Source organism: Zootoca vivipara, chromosome 2 (assembly GCF_965207765.1).
Source record: "Zootoca vivipara chromosome 2, rZooViv2.hap1.1, whole genome shotgun sequence".
NCBI lineage: Eukaryota > Metazoa > Chordata > Lepidosauria > Squamata > Lacertidae > Zootoca > Zootoca vivipara.
The window spans coordinates 2,249,333-2,274,321 of NC_142584.1; the positions used below are offsets into that span (position 1 = coordinate 2,249,333).

General features: G+C 42.7%; 1 protein-coding gene across 9 annotated transcripts in view; it reads right to left on the bottom strand.

Moving 5' to 3' along the window:
• R3HDM2 (R3H domain containing 2) overlaps positions 1 to 24,989 on the bottom strand; it is a 133,211-nt gene that overhangs the window by 70,777 nt on the left and 37,445 nt on the right. Inside the window, exon 1 of one of the 9 annotated variants that reach the window (XM_088662808.1) lies at positions 7,498 to 7,811. The exons of the other annotated variants lie outside the window; for them this stretch is intronic. The gene's annotated coding sequence lies outside the window, so the exon portion shown is untranslated. Of the gene's footprint in view, positions 1 to 7,497; positions 7,812 to 24,989 lie in introns of those variants that run through there. 9 annotated transcript variants of the gene reach the window in all.

Below are 24,989 nucleotides of genomic sequence, written 5' to 3' on the forward strand. Positions count from 1 at the left end.
TTCTGTGATTTTAAAGTGTTTTAAAACCTCGGAGCCTTCACGTGTGCTAATATGTATTGATTTCAGTGGTTAAAGAATCTTACTGAGCTTTGAGAACCACTGGGCTCAGCTTCCTCAAGAAACCAACACTCCAGTGGGCAATGACTCCAATCAGCCAGACGCAAACAAGTACTGGGGCTTTCAAGGAATGGAATTCAGGTTACAAATACTTGAAATACAATTCAAGTAATGATTTCTCAGTGTCTGAATAATTTTCTCAAAATTATTCAGACACTGAGAAATCATTACTTGAATTGTATTTCAAGTATTTGTAACCTGAATTCCATTTCATCAGTTCCTGTCTTTTGGCAGTTTGGATGCTAATTTTATCACAATCAAGGCTAGCTAATATTTGTTGACCCATGCAAGTTGGGGTATTTTAAAATAAACTTAAAAGACATGCAGGGAAGCCGGCTCCCCCCCACACACATCCTTTTTAGGGAAGTCTGTCTCACACTTTTAAAGAACTTATTTTCTGAGATGAGCCCTTCCTATTCTTTTCCTGCTCCCTACTTACAAGTTCTTCCTAACAAATGAATTCTTTAAAATGCTAGGGGTTCATTCTGCACTAGAAAAACTGCAGGATCCCCTCAGGGCACATGAAATTGAATCCAAAACAAAGACTGAGTAAAGGAACAAGAATCCATTCATTCTCATCCCTACAAGGATATTACCTCTGCTCCATTCTCGTTAAGTGGAGCATGGCTTCCTTTTATCTAGATAATGCTGGAATATCTTGTATCCATCTTTGTGCAGAGTACATAACTGAGGAAGAAGAGATTTTCTCAGACATTACAGTGGCTAGACAGTCACTTCACACTCTGTTCTCAGAGCAGCTGTTAGAATGCTAATAGCTTGGATAGCTTGAGAGAGAGAAAGCCACACAGAGGTCTTCTGACATACAGGTGCGATCAGCACCTCTAATTAGTACAGCAGCCAGTGACAAAACAAATCCACCAAAGGGATTAAAATTATTGCCACCAAGGATTTCACTTGGCTGGCTGGATTTTCATGACGTAACTCATACTGAACAGTCATGCCAAGTGAGCAGAGTTTGCAAGCTCAACAAATCAAGACAGATGTCACCTCGTTGCTCATAATATCCCCACATCATTGGAACTCCTGCAAGGGGGAATTAAAGTCCAGCTTTATGCTGTTAAATCCACTGAGTCAAGCTGCCAGCCCACCCACTCCAGTGGTATAGCTGCAGAAGTTGGCCTAGCCTAGCATCTCAAGGTGTTACCTCATGCTTCTATCGTTGCCATGACATATTCACCTCTGGTTGTCATGGCAATAGGTCCCCAGCAAGTGGCCTTCAGAGCTGCCTCTGAACATGGAAGCTCCAGATAGCCATCACCTTGAATTTGTCTGGTCTCCTCTTGAAGGCACCTAAGCCAGTGGCCCACACCAGATCTTGTTTGTGGCATGAGTTTCATAGTTTGCTTGAACTTGCTGCCCATCAATTTAACTGGACGATCCTCAATTTTAATACTATAAGGCGGGGGAGGAACTCTCTCTCTCTCACTCTCACTCTCTCTCACACACGTATGTATAAATCCCAATTGTGTCCCTCACTATCTTAGGAACTTTTTTCCTGAACCCCAAAGCTCTGGATGCTGAAGGTGTTTTTATCCTTTGTTTGCACTGCATGGGTGAGCTCTATTTCCCCCTCCGCTCTTCTTCACAGCATCGAAATTAGACTGCCTGAAGCAGCTGTTTCAGTCCTCTCTGGGCTGGTCCTAGACCAAAAGGTGCCCAGCTGAGTAGCATCTCTGACACACATACACCTTTCATAGGTTTTAACTTTTGAATAATCTTACAAAATGGGCTTTCAAGGCCATACTTGCGGAAGAATTTAGGTGGACTTTAAGTTCATGTTCCAGAAAGAAGTTCCATTTCTTACGTTTTGGTGCTAGCGACTGTGACGCCTGGTGAGCAGGTTGGGTGGACAAACTAGGGCACATCCATCGAAGTATGATTGCAATTGGGAGGTGGTCGCTGTCCACCCTATTGAAGATGTTTTACAGAAGTAAGTATCTTTCAAAAATGTGATTTCGTACCTGTAGTACAAAGTGGTGCAGTCCGCTCTCCTATCTCTTTCAGTTGCATATGTAGATCAGGCCAGTCTGCACTATTTTTATTCATTCTTACATTGACATCCTGACTTTCCTGTAATAAGCTCAATGTGGCATATGCATGGCTCTCTCTGCCCCCGTTTTATCCTCAGAAACACCTTTGAGGTAGGTTAGGCTGAGAGAAAGTGATCAGACCCACATCACCCTGTGAGCTTCATGACAGAGCAGGGATCAGAATCCAGGTCTCCCAGGCCCTATTTCCTCACACTAACCACTACATCAAACTGGTTCTCATATATCCATTTTGTTCCTTAGAAGAGGATGACAAGAGTCAAGTTTTATACTATGCTTTTTTGGCGGAGGGGCTTCACACTTATTGAAAAAAGCAAGGGGGGAGAGGTGAATGAGTGCCACATCAATAAGGTATTAGCAGCTATCTCATCAAGGTTTAACTAAAGAAAGACTAAGACAGAAAAAAATGCAAGGGCTGAATGTTGCCATGGAATCCAGTTTAAGACTTAGGCTGTGAAAACTGTTTTTAGACATTACACAATATTTGGAAGAGCCACTGACAGAACCACTTATGAGCCACTGCTTTACAACCTTATCCAACTCAGCACTAGGCCCAAGCAGCTGTCCCAAGCAATCTCATTGGACTGCAACTCCTGTAACGGAAATTACATTGTCTGTAGTCCTTTGCAGGAAAACAAGGAGAGAAACTTCCACTGTCAGAGGGAATAGCTTGTGAAATACAAAAGTGGATGCCCATGTTTATTTTAACTACCAGGATGAGATGTGTCAGTCACAGACATTTGGGGTGATGCCACAGTAGATTGGGGGGGGGTCCTCAAAAGTTTATCATCAGGATGGCTGCTTCAGATAGTATGTCACATCCTCGATAGTCATTAGATGGCAATTTCTCAATGTCACATTTGAAGGGTTAGCTGCTTTCATTCTAGACACATACAGTCAGGATGCCAGCCAAGCCACTGCCCATATGGCTACAGTGAAAACATTATATAACTTACGGATTTCTTTAGGACAATATGTCCTAAATATACACGCAGGAATCATTTTAGGTGTAGTTTTAAGGAGTAGCTATGAACACAGAAGATACCTTCCACCAGTTATCAGCCACCACTGCTATAAAAATCAATATGAAAATAAACAGAATACTAAGGTTAGATCTAGACACAACAAAGAAGTGATTCAATTAAACATGTTGTAAACTTCATACAGGGAAATCCTGTAGGCAAAAGACGGGACTCCACAGTGCCACATATGCGGATGATACCCAGCTCTACCTCTCTTTCAAATCAGAACCAGTGAGGACGGTGAAGGTCCTGTGTGAGTGTCTGGAGGCAGTTGGAGGATGGATGGCGGCTAACAGATTGAGGTTGTATCCTGACAAGACAGAAGTACTGTTTGGGGGGACAGGAGGCGGGCAGGTGTGGAGGACTCCCTGGTCCTGAATGGGGTAACTGTGCCCCTGAAGTACCAGGTGCGCAGGCTGGGAGTCCTTTTGGACTTGCAGCTGTCTATGGAGGCGCAGATCAATTCTGTGTCCAGGGCAGCTGTTTACCAGCTTCATCTGGTACGCAGGCTGAGACCCTATCTGCCCGCAGACTGTCTCACCAGAGTGGTGCATGCTCTGGTTATCTCTCGCTTGGACTACTGCAATGTGTTCTACATGCGGCTACCTTTAAAGGTGACCCAGAAACTACAACTAATCCAGAATGCGGCAGCTAGACTGGTGACTGGGAGCGGCTGCCGAGACCACATAACAAAAGAAAGACCTAGATTGGCTCCCAGTACGTTTCCAAGCACAATTCAGAATGTTGGTGCTGACCTTTAAAGCCCTAAACGGCCTTCGTCCAATATACGTGAAGGAACATCTCCACCCCCATCGCTCTGCCCGGACATTGAGGTCCAGCACCGAGGGCCTTCTGGCAGTTCCCTCACTGCGAGAAGCCAAGTTACAGGGAACCATGCAGAGGGCCTTCTTGGTAGTGGCACCCGCCCTGTGGAACGCCCTCCCACCAGATGTCAAAGAGAACAACAACTACCAGACTTTTAGAAGACATCTGAAGGCCGCCCTGTTTAGGGAAGCTTTTAATGTTTGATGGATTACTGTATTTTAATATTTTGTTGGAAGCCCCCCCAGAGTGGCTGGGGAAGCCCAGCCAGATGGACGGTGTCTGGTGTCACAGTGTTATAACGCATATAAAGCGCTTAGACTTTACGAATGTAAATGAGTCCCACTACTACATGTATGTATGTATGTATGTATGTATGTATGTATGTATGTATGTATGTATGTATACAGTGGTACCTCGGTTTAAGTACTCAATTGGTTCCGTGGTGCCATTCGCTCCCCGAAAAGTACTTAAACTGAGCTCCGATAGCGCTTCTGCGCGAAGCGCCAATAGAGCACTTCTGCGCATCCGTGAACCGCGCAGATCGCTTCTTCGCATGCGTGCGTCGTGGAACCAGGAAGTAAACACTTCCGGGTCCGCGGAGTACTTAAACTGAAAGTACTCAAACCGCAGCGGACTTAAACCGAGGTATGACTGTATCACCATTCAAAGATATCAGGCCTGTTCACAACAGAAAAATACAAAATGAGTATACAAAATACATAATAAAATAATGTTAATCATGCTCCTTTTGTGCATTTATTTGAGTCATCTAGCTGGCCATTATTTTTAAAAAGGTGGAAGGAGTGCCAGGATAGACATATCATATCTTTGGTTGATCCAACATGGCAATTCTTATCTCCCAATAGGAAACTGACAAAACTGTAGTTCTTCAGATGTGATGCCTGACAAGGCGAATCTTAAGATCTAATTGTAATTAAGACATATCAGCTGGCACAGCTCTAATTTCTTTTCCAAGGACAGAATTGCAAATCCGCAGGAACAAGAGGAATGCATGGCCACATATTCTGCATTGTTTTCAAAAGGGTTTTGCTGCTATTCATGTTCTGAAATAAGTCAGGATTACAGAATGACATGGAAGAATTTAGCGACTTCTTCTGCAGCCTGCTTTATTGCATCTTGTTTCTCTCCCCTTCTCCCTGCAAACCCATCTGGAGGTTAAAAAAAAGAGGGGAACAATCAGGATACCTTTTTCTATGCATTCTCCATTTATTCTCAAGATTTGATGCAAGGGCTCACTGTTTATCCCTCCCCCATTTTCATACTCCTCCCATTTAAGGGATGCACCAAAAGAAAGCAAGGGCTTTCCCTTTTGATGACGCAAAAGCCTGGAGAGAATCCTTTTCTGTCTAGCCATTAGGAACAGACAGGCATCAACATTAAAAATCGTGCAGCAAGGTTGGAGATTTTGCTGTGAGCATGAGTTCTGCAAGCTTCACAGCTGCAGTCAAAGTCTTAAAGAAGAAATGAGTTGGGCTTGGGGCCAGATTGTCTTTTTCGAAGCACATATTTACCAGTTTCACATCAGCTACTGTTTCTCTGTTAAAGGATGTTCACTGCACTCACATGCAGACAGGAACTGCCATCAGTGACGTCAAAATGGTCTCCTGGCAACAGTTAAGGGGTCTGTCTACCATGGGGATTTCCTGAAAATGTAGCATGAAAATTATCCACCTCCTCTGTAATGTCAAGACTTGTGACACAGTTGGAATTCCTTTTAACCCTTTATTGTGGGGCACTGCTGCTCCTTGCCACAGTTCTATATGCCCGATGACAGTATTTCTTCAGAAACCGGTGATTGGAGGGGGAGAGTTATGGGGGCTCTCAGCCACTTGCAAATACAGGGCCAGCTGCTTGTTTCCAGAATGGGGGGGGGCACATGGGGGCAGACATGATCAACCATAAAAATAGATCTTAACTCTTTCCTATTCGAAGTCTGAATGAAGGAAATCAGGTTGCACTGCATCTCTTTCAAAGGCAAATCACCTCAAATTTCACAAACAGATTAAGTCCAACTTTTCATTAACTTCTGCTGTCCACTGAACAAGTGGGGCAGTAAAATGACAATGAATGGAAAACCAATAATGATTTTAAGGAAACGTAACTTAACCTTCACTGAACAGCAAATAAAGGTTCTAATGTTATATGAAGAACATGCTAATGATTAGGAAAACTGGTTGAATGAGCTATCTGCTCATACCCACATCCTCTACTTTCTTTCCTATCTGACCATTAAAAAAAGAAGCCTACAAGTAAAGATACTGCAAAAGACAGCCGTTATTGCAGCTTACTTTGATGTCAGGTATAGCACATACAGCAATAATGCAATCATAAATGTCTTGCATTTGGAAGATGACAAGCAAAAAGAAACCCCCCCTTAGCTGAGCTACCAGATACTAGGAGTGGGGCTTGAAAAGGAGAGGCACAAAGGGGAGGCAACAGCAATTCCATCACCCGCCCGCCCACCCCCTCTTGCTGAACATTGGTTTCATAAGCAGAAGGACAAAAACAGAAGAGAACACCCACTTGCTGAAGCAATTACCATCCAGCACAAGCAACAAAATACCTATGGCTAAGCCACCTAATAGAGGCAGCTCTCATATTTTTGTCTGCTTCATCAATCCGAACCCCTCAAAATAGCCCAGTTTGGATTTTGAAAGCTAGGGATGCATCTGCAGTGTTTATCATTCATTCATCCAGGAATTTGAAAGATGAAAGGGAAAAGGATAGACGGAGCACTAGATCAGGTTCAGGGGAATTCCTCCTGGAGAATTCCAACACAAAAACCAACACAAAAACCCAGCTTGACCATCAAAGCAAGCAAGAAAGAAAACCAATATGCATAAGTTCACTCCAGTTGTGTTGAATGGCATATACATGGTTAAGTGGTTGCTAAAATATAACAGCCAACATCCTTTCCTCAGATCTAAACAAATCCTTAAAGGGGGGAAATGTGCAGGATTTGTGAATGAGGATAGTGATGGGTGCTTGGCTTCCCATCATAAAACCAAAGCATGAGTTAAAAAAACCACGGAATCCCAGCACAAGTCCAGCAGGGAGACCTCCTTCATGACACAAAAGAGCTGCGTATGTTTACAGGGGATTCCCTTCTTCCCTCTAGGTGGATGCATAGCATATCACAAAAAGAAAAAAGGAAAACACTGATGATACAGGAGGCACAGAGACCCTGCAAGCCTGGAGGAGGAGGAGGAAGCATGGGGAGAAGAAATGAAATCAGACTCCTGTACCATTCAGAAGAAAAACCATTCTGAAAAACCTTATAAAGGCAGGTGCCCCTCTCACTGACGTACCAAAACAGCCAAACAGCTACACAATTAAATTACAAGGATGGTTAGATCCATTGCAATCAACAAGACATTTATCTTGCTTTCTCTCTCCCCACCATACCAAAATCATCAGAGACTTCAGTCTAAAAATAAACTCACCCCAGTGGAAGCTGCACACTGAGCAGGTCATCTATTTCCCCTTCTCAACAAGGACCTCATTGCCATGAACGGTTACCAGAGGAATTTTGCCAGGAGACCTTGGTTCTTGGAATCATCTGTTTCTTTTCAGCCCTCACCCCACCCCCAGCTTCAAATGCAATGTGAATGCTCCTCGCCACTGCTACAGCAAGCTAATTGCTCTGACAAGCTGCTCAGAAGGAACCAGACCCCAGCTGTTTGAAGAGATGGCATAGAGAGCTCTGCCAATGGCTACTTCCACACCCCCTCTCTCCCTCATTCAAAGACTTGAGTGTAACTGCCTCCTCAAGGCTGAGGAAAGGAAAGGCGTTTAAAGACACAGCATCCCCATTTCCACCAACAAGCACAACAAGAAAGAGAGAATGCCCAAATTAAAATGAGAGCATGTTTTTTTTCTACTGAAGCTATGCTCAGTGGGAAAGAGAGAGCCTTAGCTGCAATGATCCAGCTTAAAGGGGATTCCCATCCAGATGAATCAGTTGTTTACATCCACCTGATATTCAAATTCAAACTCATTGACTATGGTACTTGCAAATATTTTTTTCATTGTCAACCATAGGGACCACCTTTATGTTCAGCAAGTTTTTCGGTTGTCCTGATCTCAAAGGGTAGGAGATAGTCTGGATCCAACTCATTATACCTGCTTCCTAAATCCTGTTCATTTAAGGAGGAAATAAGTCATGACTACCTCGTCACATTAGTATCAAAATCAACATAAGCAGAACTTATAGACTCCACTCCGAATTTGTGTAGAGGTCAGCAACCTTTTTCAGCCAGGGCCGGTCCACCATCCCTCAGAACATGTGGTGGGTTGGACTATATTTTGGGAGGGGGGGGAGTGAACGAATTTCTAGCCCCACAAATAACCCAGAGATGCATTTTAAATAAAAGTACTCATGTAAAAACACACTGATTCCCGGACCCGCGGGCCGGATTGAGAAGGCGATGGGGCCGCATCTGGCCCCCGGGCCTTAGGTTGCATACCCCTTAGTTTACTCCTTACCCTTTTCTTCTCCAGAAGATATCCCACAAGGCAGAGGAGGTTTAGGATCAGAGTTTTCCTTCTCCTAGATGAGCTACCTTCCCAGGTGGATGAGTCCCATCTGCCTCTCACTTCCCTCTACACCACATGCAAAAACTGCCTTCTTGACCATTGGACCCACTATTGGTCTTGTCTGCTCAATCTGCAGGAGCCTGTCTTTGCATGCAGGGCAAGGGTTTGAGACGCATCAGCTATCCTCACCTGGTCAGGCCAGCCAGTTGAAGCCATTCCCTGGGTGTGGCTGCTGCCACATGCCAACAGCTTCTAGGAGCCACAGGTGGCAGGTGAGTGCATGGTGGGGCCCAAAGGTGGGCAAACTACCCCAGAAGGAACATGATGTGGGAGTTTGAGTCCAGCCACCACCCTCACCACTACCATCTTTACTCATCAAAAATGGGCACATATTCATGCGTTTTATCTTACTTCGATAATTCATTTAAGTACAAATTTTGTGTTTTGTTTCCATTGTAAAGAATTCTGACAGAACCATAGTTTTTGGCACAGTGGACAGAATATAACCCAGGAATCAAGTGTAGAGTAAACAATATTCACCTGGCCATAATTGCAGAAATCTTACTATCTCAAACAATTGAAAATGCCACCTCCTGCCATTATGTTACCCACATTCAAAACCAAACTATCGGACACCTTTAAACACAGCAATTTCACCAGAATCCTTTGCTGAAAGCCAATCATGTTTTATTAACAGGTATTAACTCTGAACAATAGCTGGTTTTAGTTTATTTCTGAGTTAACCAAATTTGATTGACTGTTTTTCAGGAACAAAGGCAAAAAATGAGAATTATGTCTACAGTGATTACCTAGCATTACCTTTTCGCCATAGCAGGGTTTTTAAGACTGTTCTAGGGAGCCCTAGGCTATTCTCATGGAGAAGCAATTTATGGGAGACAAAGCTTCCTGAAAAAGAAAAGCTTGCCCAGAACTTCCCATCTTTCCCTGCAATGTGCAGCCACGGGGTAAGTGCTTGCTGTACATTCTTAACAGGGTAGATTGGTTTAAATCAGGGTTGGACACAACTAAGGTGGAATCTAAGTAAAGGGTAAAAGTACCTCTGACCATTAGGTCCAGTAGCGAACAACTCTGGGGTTGCGGCGCTCATCTCGCTTTACTGGCCGAGGGAGCCGGCGTACAGCTTCCAGGTCATGTGGCCAGAATGACTTAACCGCTTCTAGCGAACCAGAGCAGCACACAGAAATGCCGTTTACCTTCCCGCCGGAGCGGTACTTATTTATCTACTTGCACTTTGACATGCTTTCGAACTGCTAGGTTGGCAGGAAAGGTGGAATCTAGACACATATAAAAAACACTGTGAAAATTCAATATATATTGAATTTGCCATAACTCACCATCCCCATCTAGTGTCATATTTGTATAATGCACTTTACAACACACTTAAAACATTTTATTTGTATAGCTGAAGTTCCACTCAGGATAGCACATTTAATAAGATAATCATGCTCATTAATTCAAATGGGTCTGCTCTGAGTAAGATGAACACTGGGTAAAACCCATACAGTAATTTAAATCACCAAGAAAAAAGCCATTTATTTAAATCCATAACTCATTTTGAAATTGGTGTATTTCCTGAGCAAGCATACATTTTAACTGAAAAATAAGGGAAAAAAGCATATTGGTTTGCATGTAAATAGAGGTTTAATATCTAAAAGTGTAATTCTAAGTCTCTGGCCATGCAGTTCAGATTGTCTTCCGTACTCTAGAACTATGAGAGGAATTCAACATCACACTATAACTATCATTCCATTAGTGCAAACATTACTGCTTTCCAGACAAAACGATCTCTTCCCTCCTTCCCCCATATATTGTTCCAGGGGTTCTCTGGACCCCATCTAAGTAGATTTGGAAGGGCGGGGGGAGCGCACCCCAGCTGTACTACCAGTAGTAGGACTTGGTGCACTGGCCCCTGTTAGCACAACTGTTTAGCTGAAGCCAGCCCAATATCTTTTTATAGACAAGCCATGTACACATGTAAGAATACTAAGCAAATAATTACTTGAAGGTTAAGGCATCAATCCTACACACTGTTATTTGGAAATATGGCTCAGTTAACAAAGAAGAACTTGTTTCTGCATAAATATGAGTAAAATTGGGTTGCAATCAAGTTTCCAACAGCAAGAAATTGTAGTTACTGGAGAAAGTAGCAATCATTCATGAAATGGAAAGTGATTTGTTCAGGTAGTTTGGTCATCAGCATTAATAATTTTTGAACTGAATGCACTGCAGGGCTCAGCTGCTTGGGTATAAAATACTACAAGATCAGGCATATAATGGATGTTTCTGGTGAGACACAAGAGGGCATCACCTGGATTCTAGTGCCTATGCTTGCATGTTACTCCCTGATTTGGTCACTAGATAGATTAACTATTGTGATATCTATATGTTTTCCATACTGCTTTCGCTTTACAAAGAAAAGTAGGACAATGAGATCAGAAATTCAGATTAGGATATTTTTAAAAATCACGAAGTTCATATTTATTTTTAAATCAGCTTAATTTTAAGTGAGATAATTGCATCTGAAATTTTTAAAAAATCTAATTTTAATTTTAAAATCTGGTTTAAAATTTTTTCCCTCCCTGTCTTTTATCTATTCTAATTCATGACCCATGTAGGGCAATGCCAAGGTGCAACAGGGCTGGCCCACTTGAACTCTGCATGTACCCTTGAATATTCACTTGTCCCCAGTATTTTCAGATAGAGCAAGAGGTTCCTCAGTAAACTAATGTGGGATTAGAAGAACGGGTCACCCAGAGATTTGAAAGTTTGAAGGCTCTATAATATTTGCATACACAGGAGTACAACTTTCCATAAAAATATAGCCCTTCATCTCTCAGCTACTGGCATCTATTTCTGAATCACAGAGACACAAATCCAAGCAAGTCTATGATAAAAACTAAAATGGACAATACAACATTTTGGTGCAGGCATGTTTTATATTAACTTATTATTTTGCTGTTAATTTGGTTTGAATTTTCTTTAGAAAAGCAAGCAATAACATAAGACACAGAGAAAGAGAGATAAAATACAATTTGCAGGATGTGAAAAATATACCCTGCACAGGAGATATATCAATTTATTTCTTTAATAGTTCTGTTTGGAACAACCTGACAGTCTCCAGACTGCAGAAGAACAAAGAATTCAACGTGTACTTTTCCTTAAATCTCATGATTTCAGAGGGGGAACTTGAGCAACATATCAGAAAAGCAAGCTTGATTTGTTCTACAGTACTGAGAAGAAACGAGGAGTCACCCTTAGACATTCCAGGGCCCACTTAGTTGCTTAACTATGGACAGCTGTAAGTTATGCTTTACACCTAAAGCAGGCATCCCCAAACTTCAGCCCTCCAGATGTTTTGGACTACAATTCCCATCTTCCCTGACCATTGGTCCTGCTAGCTAGGGCTCATGGGAGTTGTAGGCCAAAACATCTGGAGGGCCGCAGTTTGGGGATGCCTGACCTAAAGTCATTGGCAAGTCTTAATTAATACAGCTATTTGATTGGTTCAAAAACAGAACCCCTCGGGGGCAAATTGGAGAAGAATAGTTGCTCGGGTAATGGGACTTTGCACTTTGCAAACTGCAGCTTGCCAAAGGCTCTGCTCAGCATGAGGCTGTGAGAGGGAGTGGTCTGCGGACCCCATTACCCTACGACTTCACTTCATGTATTGGAACTCTGATCTATACGTATGTATTAGCTAGAGAAATTATATACTTTATTATTTTCCTGTCTGTAACCTCTTTAATATATGTGCACTGATTTTTAAGTTGTCTTGTTTTAACCTTTTAAATAAAATTTGGAACAGGAATATTGCTTTTCCTGCTTTGTGTGTGCTTTGCTGAGGAGAAGGCAAAATTGATACAGTCCCTAAACCATTTGGTCACTTACCATTGTTTTTTGTCCGATATCAGGTGGGGTGGCTGGGAGGGGCGAGGGTTGTTAAAACCTGACACCGCCCATTCAGCTGGGTTTCCCCAGCCACTCTGGGTGGCTCTTAACAGAATATTAAAAAACACAATAAAACATCCAACATTAAAAACTTCCCTAAACAGGGTTGCCTTCAGATGTCTTCTAAAAGTCAGATAAATGTTTATTTCCTTGACATCTGATGGGAAAGCATTCCACAGGGAGACCGCCACTACCAAGAAGGCCCTCTGCCTGGTTCCCTGTAACCTTATTTCTCCCAGTGAGCGAACCACCAGAAGGCCCTCAGAGCTGGACTTCAGTGTCCAGGATGAATGATGGGGGTAGAGATGCTCCTTCAGGTATACTGGGCCAAGGCCGTTTAGGGCTTTAAAGTAAAATAAAAAAAATTCCTTCAGTAGCACCTTAAAGACCAACTAAGTTTTTATTTTGGTATGAGCTTTCGTGTGCATGCACACTTCTTCAGATACAGTGAAATGGAAGTTTCCAGGCACTTATGTAGAGAAGGGGTGGGGAGGGGTGGGGATGGGGGATCACTCAGAAGGGTGGTGGAAATGGGTGATTGACTGACTGATAGCTGTTGATGACCGCAAACGACTGCAAATGGTTTTGCATGAAAAAGCAAGGGTTGAGATGGCTGAAGATCGCTTATCATGTATAATGAGATAAGAATCCGATATCCCTGTTCAAACCAGGTCCCTCCATGGTTTTGAGCTTGGTGATAAGTTGCAATTCAGCAACTTCTCTTTCCAGTCTATTTCTGAAATTCTTTTGTAGTAAGACAGCTACTTTGAGATCTTGTATAGAATGTCCTGGGAGATTGAAGTGTTCTCCTACTGGTTTTTCTGTCTTCTGGTTCCTGATGTCAGATTTATGTCCATTTATCCTTTGGCGTAGGGTTTGGCCTGTTTGTCCAATATAGAGAGCTGAAGGGCACTGTTGGCATTTGATGGCATACACAATGTTAGAGGATGAGCAATTAAATAGTCCTGAGATGGTATGTTGGATGTTGTTGGAGCCAGTAATGGTGTTGTCTGGGTGTATGTGGCAGCAAAGTTGGCATCTGGGTTTATTGCAGGCTCTGGTACCAGTGTCCATGTTAAGTCTGGTGGTTGTATTATTGTGGGTGAGGAGTTGTTATCGGCATTCTGTATTCCAAACAGAAGTTAATAAAGGAGGAACTCTCTGCACTGGAGAACTCCATCAGGAATCACCCGGCCTGGCAGAAGTTCCACAAGGAAAAACAAACCATTTACCACTCTCAACTGGAGTTACTGAAGAACCAGAAAAATAAAAAACTCTGCAACCTTTCCAACCTACAGGACACCAATCAAAACAAGATCAACAACATTGTCAATCTTTCACAGCAAACACTCAGCCCAGCTGAGGAATCCGTCCTTTCACGGGGACTATCATTCTGCCCTGCCAAATCCCAACACATGATTCAGTTCTGCGGGGACCTGGAAGCATTTTTCCGCCGTTTACGCCTGAAGGAGTATTTTCATCACACACAAGAACAAGACAAAGTAGAACAAACTACATCCCCACAACACAACACCTCTCAACTTACTGGGGAACAACCATCACCCTCCAAACGCATCAATGAACAGAACATTGACCACCAACTACCACCGAAAAGAAGTTACACAAAAAGGGACTCCACATGGACCCCTCCTGATGGACGCAATACCACACTAGATCTGTACATCGAATGCTTCCGCCACAGAATCCAAACGGATGTGACCAGAAAACACCATCGCTTACAACAAAATCTAAACCATGCTGAAAGGAGAGCCATAGAAAATCTCAGGAACAACCCAGACATTATAATTAAAGAGGCAGACAAGGGTGGAGCTGTCGTCATCATGAACAAAACTGATTACATCCAGGAGGCCCACAGACAACTTTCCAATACTGCCTTTTACATGAAATTGGACTCAGACCCCACACAAGCATACAAAAAAGAACTGAACAAGATTATTAAGGAGCTACCCCTACACATCCAAGAACAGATCCTCACAAACACACCAGCGGAACCTCGGCCAGGAACTTTCTATCTTCTACCCAAAATACACAAACCAGGAAACCCAGGACGCCCCATCATCTCAGGTATTGGCACCATTACAGTGGGTGTTTCCGGCTATATGGACTCTGTTCTGAAACCATATGCTATCAGTGCTCCCAGCTACGTACGTGACACCACAGATTTTCTGAGGAAAATACAATATTTGAACAATCTTCCTAACAATACTATACTAGCCACTATGGATGTGGAATCTCTATATACCAACATCCCACACAATGATGGTTTACAAGCCATAAGGAACACCATTTCAGATAAAACCACAGCGGACTTTGCTACCAAACTCTGCCACTTTGTCCTTACCCACAACCACTTCAAATTTGGTGATGACCTGTTCCTCCAGATCAGCGGCACAGCCATGGGCACCCGCATGGCCCCACAGTATGCCAACATCTTCATGGCAGATTTAGAACAACGTTTCCTTAACTCCTACCCACTCAAACCTCTCCTGTACCTGCGATACATTGACGATATTTTTATTATCTGGACACATGGACAACAGACCCTGGAAACCTTCCACCAGACATTCAATGACTTTCACCCCACCATCAACCTAACAATGAACCAATCTATGCAAGAAATACATTTTTTGGACACTACTATAAAAATACAGGATGGACATATAGACACCACCTTATACAGAAAACCAACTGACCGACAAACATATCTACATGCTTCTAGCTACCATCCCAAACATACCAAACAATCCATCGTATACAGCCAGGCCTTACGTTACAACCGCATCTGTTCCAACTCTACAGACAGAGAATCTCACCTAAGAGATCTACAGCAAACCTTTTTAGAACTAAAATATCCACCTGATGAAGTTAAACAACAGATCAACAGAGCCAGACAGATACCTAGAGAGAACCTGCTGCAAGACAGACCCAAAAAAGAAAATAACAGAACACCACTAGTCATCACATACAGCTCCCAAGCTAAAACAGTACAACGCATCATCAGAGATCTACAGCCTCTCCTGGACAATGACCGCTCCCTTTCTCAAGCTCTGGGAGGAAGACCTTTCATTGCCTACAGACAGCCACCCAATCTTAAACAACTCCTCACCCACAATAATACAACCACCAGACTTAACATGGACACTGGTACCAGAGCCTGCAATAAACCCAGATGCCAACTTTGCTGCCACATACACCCAGACAACACCATTACTGGCCCCAACAACATCCAACATACCATCTCAGGACTATTTAATTGCTCATCCTCTAACATTGTGTATGCCATCAAATGCCAACAGTGCCCTTCAGCTCTCTATATTGGACAAACAGGCCAAACCCTACGCCAAAGGATAAATGGACATAAATCTGACATCAGGAACCAGAAGACAGAAAAACCAGTAGGAGAACACTTCAATCTCCCAGGACATTCTATACAAGATCTCAAAGTAGCTGTCTTACTACAAAAGAATTTCAGAAATAGACTGGAAAGAGAAGTTGCTGAATTGCAACTTATCACCAAGCTCAAAACCATGGAGGGACCTGGTTTGAACAGGGATATCGGATTCTTATCTCATTATACATGATAAGCGATCTTCAGCCATCTCAACCCTTGCTTTTTCATGCAAAACCATTTGCAGTCGTTTGCGGTCATCAACAGCTATCAGTCAGTCAATCACCCATTTCCACCACCCTTCTGAGTGATCCCCCCTCCCCCTCCCCACCCCTCCCCACCCCTTCTCTACATAAGTGCCTGGAAACTTCCATTTCACTGTATCTGAAGAAGTGTGCATGCACACGAAAGCTCATACCAAAATAAAAACTTAGTTGGTCTTTAAGGTGCTACTGAAGGAATTTTTTTTATTTTACTTCGATCCAGACCAACACGGCTACCTACCTGTAACTAGGGCTTTAAAGGTCAGAATTGTGCTCAGAAATGTACTGGGAGCCCATGTAGGTCTTTCAGGACCAGTGTTATATGGTCTCAGAGGCCAATCCCAACCTATAAAGTTGAACCTAATCCCTGGTCTTGAACCAGCAATCATCATTACCTTCCAGTGGTAGTCTCTCCACACACATGCAGAGGGGTCACTCCATGGCTACAGAATTCACCAAAGCAGTAGAAACCACAAACCTGAATTGACGTACTATTTTTAAAAATCTCTTTTTTACTCTATTTCCATGGCTAAGGTATCCAAATACATTGTAACCCTTGAAAAAATCCAGTACCTGAAAGACAACTTTACAACCAAAGTGGAAGATACATCCTGCCATATATTCAAATCCTAAACATGATATGTGACAATATATGTCCAAGAACAACCCAGAGTGTGGTTATATTCCAAATTACTAGATCTTAGCTTTAAATTTTTAGGTGCCTGGGATTTGTTGAGTTCAGGTAATGAGATAAATGTGATGGAATATTATGTGCATAAACTTGTGTTAATTTTCTTCATACAAGAAATAGAAGCCTGCAGATATAACATAAAGATTGTCAGATGCAGCCAATTCAGTCCCATTCTTAGACCCTGTACCATCAAGAAAGCTCATGTTCCAAAATTGCTTCTCAGTGGGAAACAAGGTCATAGTGAGTGCCAAATCTATACTGCACCTTTCAGCAAAAAAAAAAAAAGAGAGAGAGAGAGAGAGAGAGAATCCACAACACACTTTCTCTCTCTTTCTCAAACACCTAAACAGTTGGCAGGCACCTTGCATGTCTGGGAAACTTGATTTTATTTTAGAACACATTTGTGCACATAAGGATTTCTTTAATGGTAAATCTTTTAGAGACAGCGACTCCAGGGTAGAAGAACTGCAAGTCAGCTCTCCTGACAAGCCCAAATGACAATGAGGGATTGGGCCACACCTCACATACCAACAGCCTGTTCTTTGTCTTTCACACCTCAGTGCCACTTATTTAAGCATAGCAGGTACATACAAAGGAAACTAGGTCAGAGACACAGAAGAGATGCTGGTGCATTTGTGCTTTAGATTTGCAGCAGCAGAGTGTTTTTCAAAGGAGTCACAGCAATGGAAAAGGTTTAGAGAAGCAAACAATTACAGAGCAGGGCCATTGACCTGAATGAAACACCCACCTATTCTCTCCACTATGGCCTGCTCCCATCCCATCAGGTCAACTGGAGACCTCACTTGCCCTGGAAACACTCCAAGCAACAAGCAGATATTAAAATACCAAAATCATACCATTTGTACTGTCTACTCTCTGACAAGCAGCTCTTTAAAGTCTCAGGCAGAGAAACCATTCCCCTCCCCAGTCATGCTACTTGAAACCCATTTGAACTGCACATGTTGTTGTTTAGTCGTGTCCGACTCTTCGTGACCCCACGGACCAGAGCATGCCAGGCTGTCTTCCACTGCCTCCCACAGTTTGGTCAGACTCATGTTGGTGGCTTCGAGAACACTATCCAACCATCTCGTCCTCTGTCGTCCCCTTCTCCTTGGGGCCTCAATCTTTCTCAGCATCAGGGTCTTTTCCAGGGAGTCTTCTCTTCTCATGAGGTGGCCACTCAGGGCTTATTTCCTTCAGAAGGGAGAGGTTTTAACTTCTTGCAGTCCAGTCCATGGGACTCTCAAGAGTCTCATCCAGCACCATAATTCAAAAGCATCAATTCTTCGGCGATCAGACTTCTTTATGGTCCAGGTCTCACTTCCATACATCACTACTGGGAAAACCATAACTTTAACTATACGGACCTTTGTTGGCAAGGTGATGTTCCTGCTTTTTAAGATGCTGTCTAGATTTGTCATTGCTTTTCTCCCAAGAAGCAGGCGTCTTTTAATTTCATGACTGCTGTCACCATCTGCAGTGATCATGGAACCCAAGAAAGTAAAATCTCTCACTGCCTCCATTTCTTCCCCTTCTATTTGCCAGGAGGTGATGGGACCAGTGGTCATGATCTTAGTTTTTTTGATGTTGAGCTTCAGACCATATTTTGCGCTCTACTTTTTCACCCTCATTAAAAGGTTCTTTAATTCCTTTTCACTTTCTGCCATCAAGGTTGTATCATCAGCACATCTGAGGTTGTTGATATTTCTTCCGGCAATCTTAATTCCGGTTTGGGATTCATCCAGTCCAGCCTTTCACATGATGAATTCTGCATATAAGTTAAAGAAGCAGGGAGACAATATACAGCCTTGTAGTACTCCTTTCCCAATTTTGATCAAATCAGTTGTTCCATATTCAGTTCTAACTGTAGCTTCTTGTCCCACATAGAGATTTCTCAGGAGACAGATGAGGTGATCAGGCACTCCCATTTCTTTAAGAACTTGCCATAGTTTGCTGTGGTCGACACAGTCAAATGCTTTTGTGTAGTCAATGAAGCAGAAGTAGATTTTTTCCTGGAACTCTCTAGCTTTCTCCATAATCCAGCACATGTTTGCTATTTGGTCTCTGGTTCCTCTGCCCCTTCGAAATCCAGCTTGCACTTCTGGGAGTTCTCTGTCCACACACTGCCTAAGTCTGCCTTGTAGAATTTTAAGCATAACCTTGCTAGCGTGTGAAATTGTGCGGTAGTTGGAGCATTCTTTGGTACTGCCCTTCTTTGGGATTGGGATGTAGACTGATCTTCTCCAATCCTCTGACCACTGCTGAGTTTTCCAAACTTGCTGGCATCTTGAGTGTAGCACCTTAACAGCATCATCTTTTAAAATTTTAAATAGTTCAGCTGGAATACCATCACTTCCACTTCCAGCAGTGCTTTCTAAGGCCCATTTGAATTCACTATCCAGGATGTCAGGCTCAAGGTCAGCAACCACACTACCTGGGGTGTACGAGATCTCCATATCTTTCTGGTATAATTCCTCTGTGTATTCTTGCCGCCTCTTCTTGATGTCTTCTACTTCTGTTAGGTCCTTACCACTTTTGTCCTTGATTATGGTAATCTTTGTACGAAATGTTCCTTTCATATCTCCAATTTTCTTGAACAGATCTCTGGTTTTTCCCATTCTGTTGTTTTCCTCTATTTCTTTGCATTGCTCATTTAAGAAGGGCCTCTTGTCTCTCCTTGCTATTTTTTGGAAAGTCTGCATTCAATTCCCTGTATCTTTCACTAGCTCCCTCGCCTTTTGTTTGCCTTCTCTCCCCCGCTATTTGTAAGGCCTCGCTGGACAACCACTTTGCTTTCTTGCATCTCCTTTTCATTGGGATAGTTTTTGTTGCTGCCTCCTGTATGTTACGAGACTCCATCCATAGTTCTTCAGGCACTCTGTCCACCAAATCTAAATCCTTAAACCTGTTCCTCACTTCCACTGTGTATTCATAAGGGATCTGATTTAGATTGTGTCTTACTGGCCCAGTGGTTTTTCCTACTTTCTTCAGTTTATGCTGGAATTTTGCTATAAGAAGCTGATGGTCTGAGCGACAATCTGCTCCAGGTCTTGTTTTTGCTGACTGTATAGAGCTTCTCCATCTTTGGCTGCAGAGAATTTAATCAATCTGATTTCGATGTTGCCCATCTGGTGATGTCCATGTGTAGAGTCGTCTCTTGTGTTGTTGGAAAAGAGTGTTTGTGATGACCAGCTTGTTCTCTTGACAGAACTCTATTAGCCTTTGTCCTGCTTCGTTTTGAACTCCAAGGCCAAACTTGCCAGTTGTTCCTTTTATCTCTTGATTCCCTACTTTAGCATTCCAATCCCCTGTAATGAGAAGAACATCCTTCTTTGGTGTCATTTCTAGAAGGTGTTGTAAGTCTTCATAGAACTGGTCAATTTCACTTTCTTCAGCACCGGTAGTTATTGCATAAACTTGGATTACTGTGATGTTAAAAGATCTGCCTTGGATTCATATAGAGATCATTCTATCATTTTTGAGATTGCATCCCAGTACAGCTTTCGCCACTCTTTTATTGACTATGAGGGCCACTCCTTTTCTTCTACGGGATTCTTGCCCACAGTAGTAGATATGATGGTCATCCGAACTGAATTCGCCCATTCCCGTCCATTTTAGTTCATTGATGCCCAATATTTATTCTGGCCATCTCATTTTTGACCACATCCAGCTTACCGAGGTTCATGGTTCTTACATTCCAGGTTCCTATGCAATATTTTTCTTTACAGCATTGGACTTTCCTTTTGCTTCCAGGCATATCCGCAACTGAGATAAAGAAGCTATTGCACTGTGCTGGAAAGAACATCACCAACATCTCCTTAACCGCAACTCCCCCGTAGCTGCTTAGGTCCTCTCACAAATTCCGCAAAAACGAGTTAGAGATGAGCTTGCAGTATCTCCAAATCTGGGAGAGTTGTGTACAGCTATTAACCAAATGAAAAACAACAAAGCCAGTGGACCTGATGGGATACCTGCCAAAATCTTCAAAGTGGGCAGAACTGAACTTACACAACAACTTCACAAGCTAATCAAAAATATCTGGGAAAGAGAAGAAATCCCAGCAGATTTTAGGGGTGCCAAAATTATCAATCTCTTTTTAAAAAAAAAGGTGGCAGAACTGATTGTGGAAAATATTGAGGCATCTCTCTATTAGCTGCAGCCGGCAAAATTCTTGCATCTTAGCAAACCATCTGGTAACAATATCCGAGGTGACCCTTCCTGAATCCCAAAATTGTTTTCTGCCTTCTAGGGGGACAGTGGACACACCGCTCACAGCGTCAAGAAAAAATGCAGAGAGCAAAACCATAGCCTGGAGAAGAGAAGATTAAGGGGTGATATGATAGCCATGTTCAAATATATAAAAGGATGTCATATTGAAGAGGGTGAAAGGTTGTTTTCTGCTGCTCCAGAGAAGCGGACACGGAGCAATGGATTCAAACTACAAGAAAGAAGATTCCACCTAAACATTAGGAAGAACTTCCTGATAGTAAGAGCTGTTTGGCAGTGGAATTTGCTGCCAAGGAGTGTGGTGGAGTCTCCTTCTTTGGAGGTCTTTAAGCGGAGGCTTGACAGCCGTCTGTCAGGAATGCTTTGATGGTGTTTCCTGCTTGGCAGGGGGTTGGACTGGATGGCCCTTGTGGTCTCTTCCAACTCTATGATTCTATATGGTGTTTATTGACCTGACTAAGTCTTTCGACACCGTAAATCATATTGCCCTGTGGACCGTCCTTCTGAAAATTGGCTGCCCAGATAAATTTGTAAACATCATTCAGCTCCTCCATGATAATATGACAGCAACAATCGCAGATAATAATGGCTCTCAAAGTGAACCATTCACAGTGGGATCAGGTGTTAAACAGGTTTGTGTTATTGCCCCAACTCTATTCTTTATTTTCATTGCCATGATCCTACACTTTGTCGATGGGAAACTCCCCACTGGAGTAGAAATCACATATCGAACAGATGGAAAGCTCTTCAATCTGAGCAGGCTGAAAACAAAAAGTAAGGCCACTTGTTACTTCTGCAGCACTTTAAAAAAGGCCCACAAGAACCTTGGGACAGCATTCATAGAGCAGGCTGGGAATAACATTTGGAATCAGCTCAGGGGAGTTACAGCTGGCGTCGGCAAATGTTTGAAACCAGATTTCTGAAATTAGGTCAGATCAGAAGCAAAAAAATTAGCATTTTGCTATTTAAGAACTGACAAGAAACTGCTTCTGCTCTAGATTTGAGATATCTAGCAGAGGGTGAATTACAGAGGCATCATACGGTAACAGAAAAAGCACTGGAAGGCATTGTGCTGGTCTGCTGCTCAGGACTAAGCATTGATGGCAGACACTGCATTTTGGAGATTCAAAGTTGTATGCTGCCCATCATGTTGCTCAATTTACTATGAGGCAAGCCTTGGCTCTCCTACTCTCTTCCCTCCCCTCAAGTCTTTCTGATGCCCAGCAATAACAAAGAGCGATCCAGTGTGCTGGAAGTAATGCACCTGTTCTGTGCCAATGAGACATTGTTCCAGTCACAGGGGGGGACAGCCTGCTTTTGTTAGTTTGCTGCCTGGCCCTGGCCCTGGAATAATTCAGAGTGCTAGAAGAGGGGACACAATCTAACTCTCCATTCTGAAAGATTTGGGAAGGTACTGTCCAGTGTCCTAGCTATTACAAGTCACTGTCTACCTAAAGCAGAGACCTTTGCAGCACACTAAGTCCATGAACCAAGGAGCTCCAAAAGTCAATTCTGAAAATTCAGTGCAAAGGAATCAGATTTAAATTGATGTCCAAAAGGGAATTAATACTGGAGTACATTGGTAGATACAGGGAAGCTGACTCACACATAATGCCATATTACATGCATGAGCCAGAACAAGCCTAAGAGAAACATTGGGCTTGCATTCTCTCCGTCCCCACACAGCCATGAGGAGGACTTCTGCTGCTTTTCCTTTCACTTTCAAATACTGTGGATTAATGTTACAAAACTCGATATTGTTGTCAGTTTCTCTAGGCAGATTCTAAACAAGATGTTTCATTAACACTAGTTTTAAGTCATTTGGGGTGGAAGTGGACCAAACAAATAATAATAGAAGCAACACGTTGTAGCCAATGCTAGCCCTACTCCAAGCAGACCCACTGACTAACACGACCGTTCATTTCAATGAGTCTACTCTGAGTAGAATTTTAGCACTGGCTGCAACTCATTGTTTCTACTGTATTATGGTTTGTATTTTGTGTTTCTCACTTTGCATTCTGAACTGAAGATCTGCATTTTGCTGTATAATGAAAGGAAGTAGCATGGCGGGGGGCCAATGTAAAAGCAAGTGATGGATGAATAAGACATGGAACACTAGGGCACTGTATGCACAAAAGCATTTTTTCCTTTCTATGTGATTAGGTACAAAGCACATTGAGACAAGTGTGTGAATCAGGGTAGGAGATAAGGGTACATAAAGACAGTCATACCATGGCAGTTGGAACTGGTGCAGTCGTCATTAAAAGATCTCTAGTTTCCCCCCAAACACACACTCTCAAAATTCCCAAAATTCAAACTAAAATTTGAAATTCAAACTAAAATTTGCCTCACAAATTGCTTGAGTACTCACACACATGACACTCAAATTTCTGTCAGGAATTCTGCATACATAGAATCTGACGGAAGAAGAAGAAGAAGAAGAAGAAGAAGAAGAAGAAGAAGAAGAAGAAGAAGAAGAAGAAGAAGAAGAAGAAGAATTTATATCCCGCCCATCTGGCTGAGTTTCTCCAGCCACTCTGGGCAGCTCCCAATAGAGTGTTAAAAACAATTCAGCATTAAATATTAAAAACTTCCCTAAACAGGGCTGCCTTCAGATGTCTTTTAAAAATTGGATAGCTGCTTATTTCCTTGACATCTGACGGGAGGGCATTCCACAGGGCAGGCGCCACTACCGAGAAGGCCCTGGTTCCCTGTAGCCTCACTTCTCGCAATGAGGGAACCGCCAGAAGGCCCTTGGCACTGGATCTCGGTGTCCAGGCTGAACGACAGGGGTGGAGACGCTCCTTCGGGTATACAGGTATAATACAGGTATACTAGATCTTGTCTTCCCATTTTATCTTCTTTAACAGACTTGTGACACAAGTTAAATTGAGATGTAGCGGTCATAGATCACTTAGTGAATTTCATGACTTCCAGTCTCTCCAATCAAACACTCAACCTATGACACAACCCCCATGGTGTACCCTCAATTTCACAACGAAAATCAGGGAGTCCTATGCTTGAGTGGGTGGAGTAAAGTACAGTCTCCTGGTGTGCTCTGATGTACAAAAAACAGGAGGGTCAACACAATCGAGACACAAATATCAAATATTTGTTTCTCACAATCGAGACACAAATTCAAATATATAAAAGGATGTCATATAGAGGAGGGAGAAAGGTTGTTTTCTGCTGCTCCAGAGAAGCGGACACGGAGCAATGGATTCAAACTACAAGAAAGAAGATTCCACCTAAACATTAGAAAGAACTTCCTGACAGTAAGAGCTGTTCGGCAGTGGAATTTGCTACCAAGGAGTGTGGTGGAGTCTCCTTCTTTGGAGGTCTTTAAGCAGAGGCTTGACAGCCATCTGTCAGGAATGCTTTGATGGTGTTTCCTGCTTGGCAGGGGGTTGGACTGGATGGCCCTTGTGGTCTCTTCCAACTCTACGATTCTATGATTCTACAAGTGTGCTAAAAGAAAGTAGGAATTTGAAGTACATGCAAGCGGATGGCTCCAGATAAATAAAGCAGTATTACAGGCTACAGTGTAAGTCAAATGCACATATATACTTAGATAATTAAAAAGGCACATCAGGGTCATTCCATATCAAGTGATCCAATTTTTTTTACCTCATGTCATCCAATTTTCTTAATATTTTGCACACTTGTTAAATGATCAAAACTAAATGTAATTTTTTTAAAAAAAAAATTATCTCATCCCGTTTTTGACTTATGAGGGTTTGAAATTCCAAAAAAAGACAATTTTGGCTTGCCAGACTACACAAAAACCACAAAAGCTCAGCCCAGAATTGAGTTATTTCAAAACTAAAAATGTCAAACTCT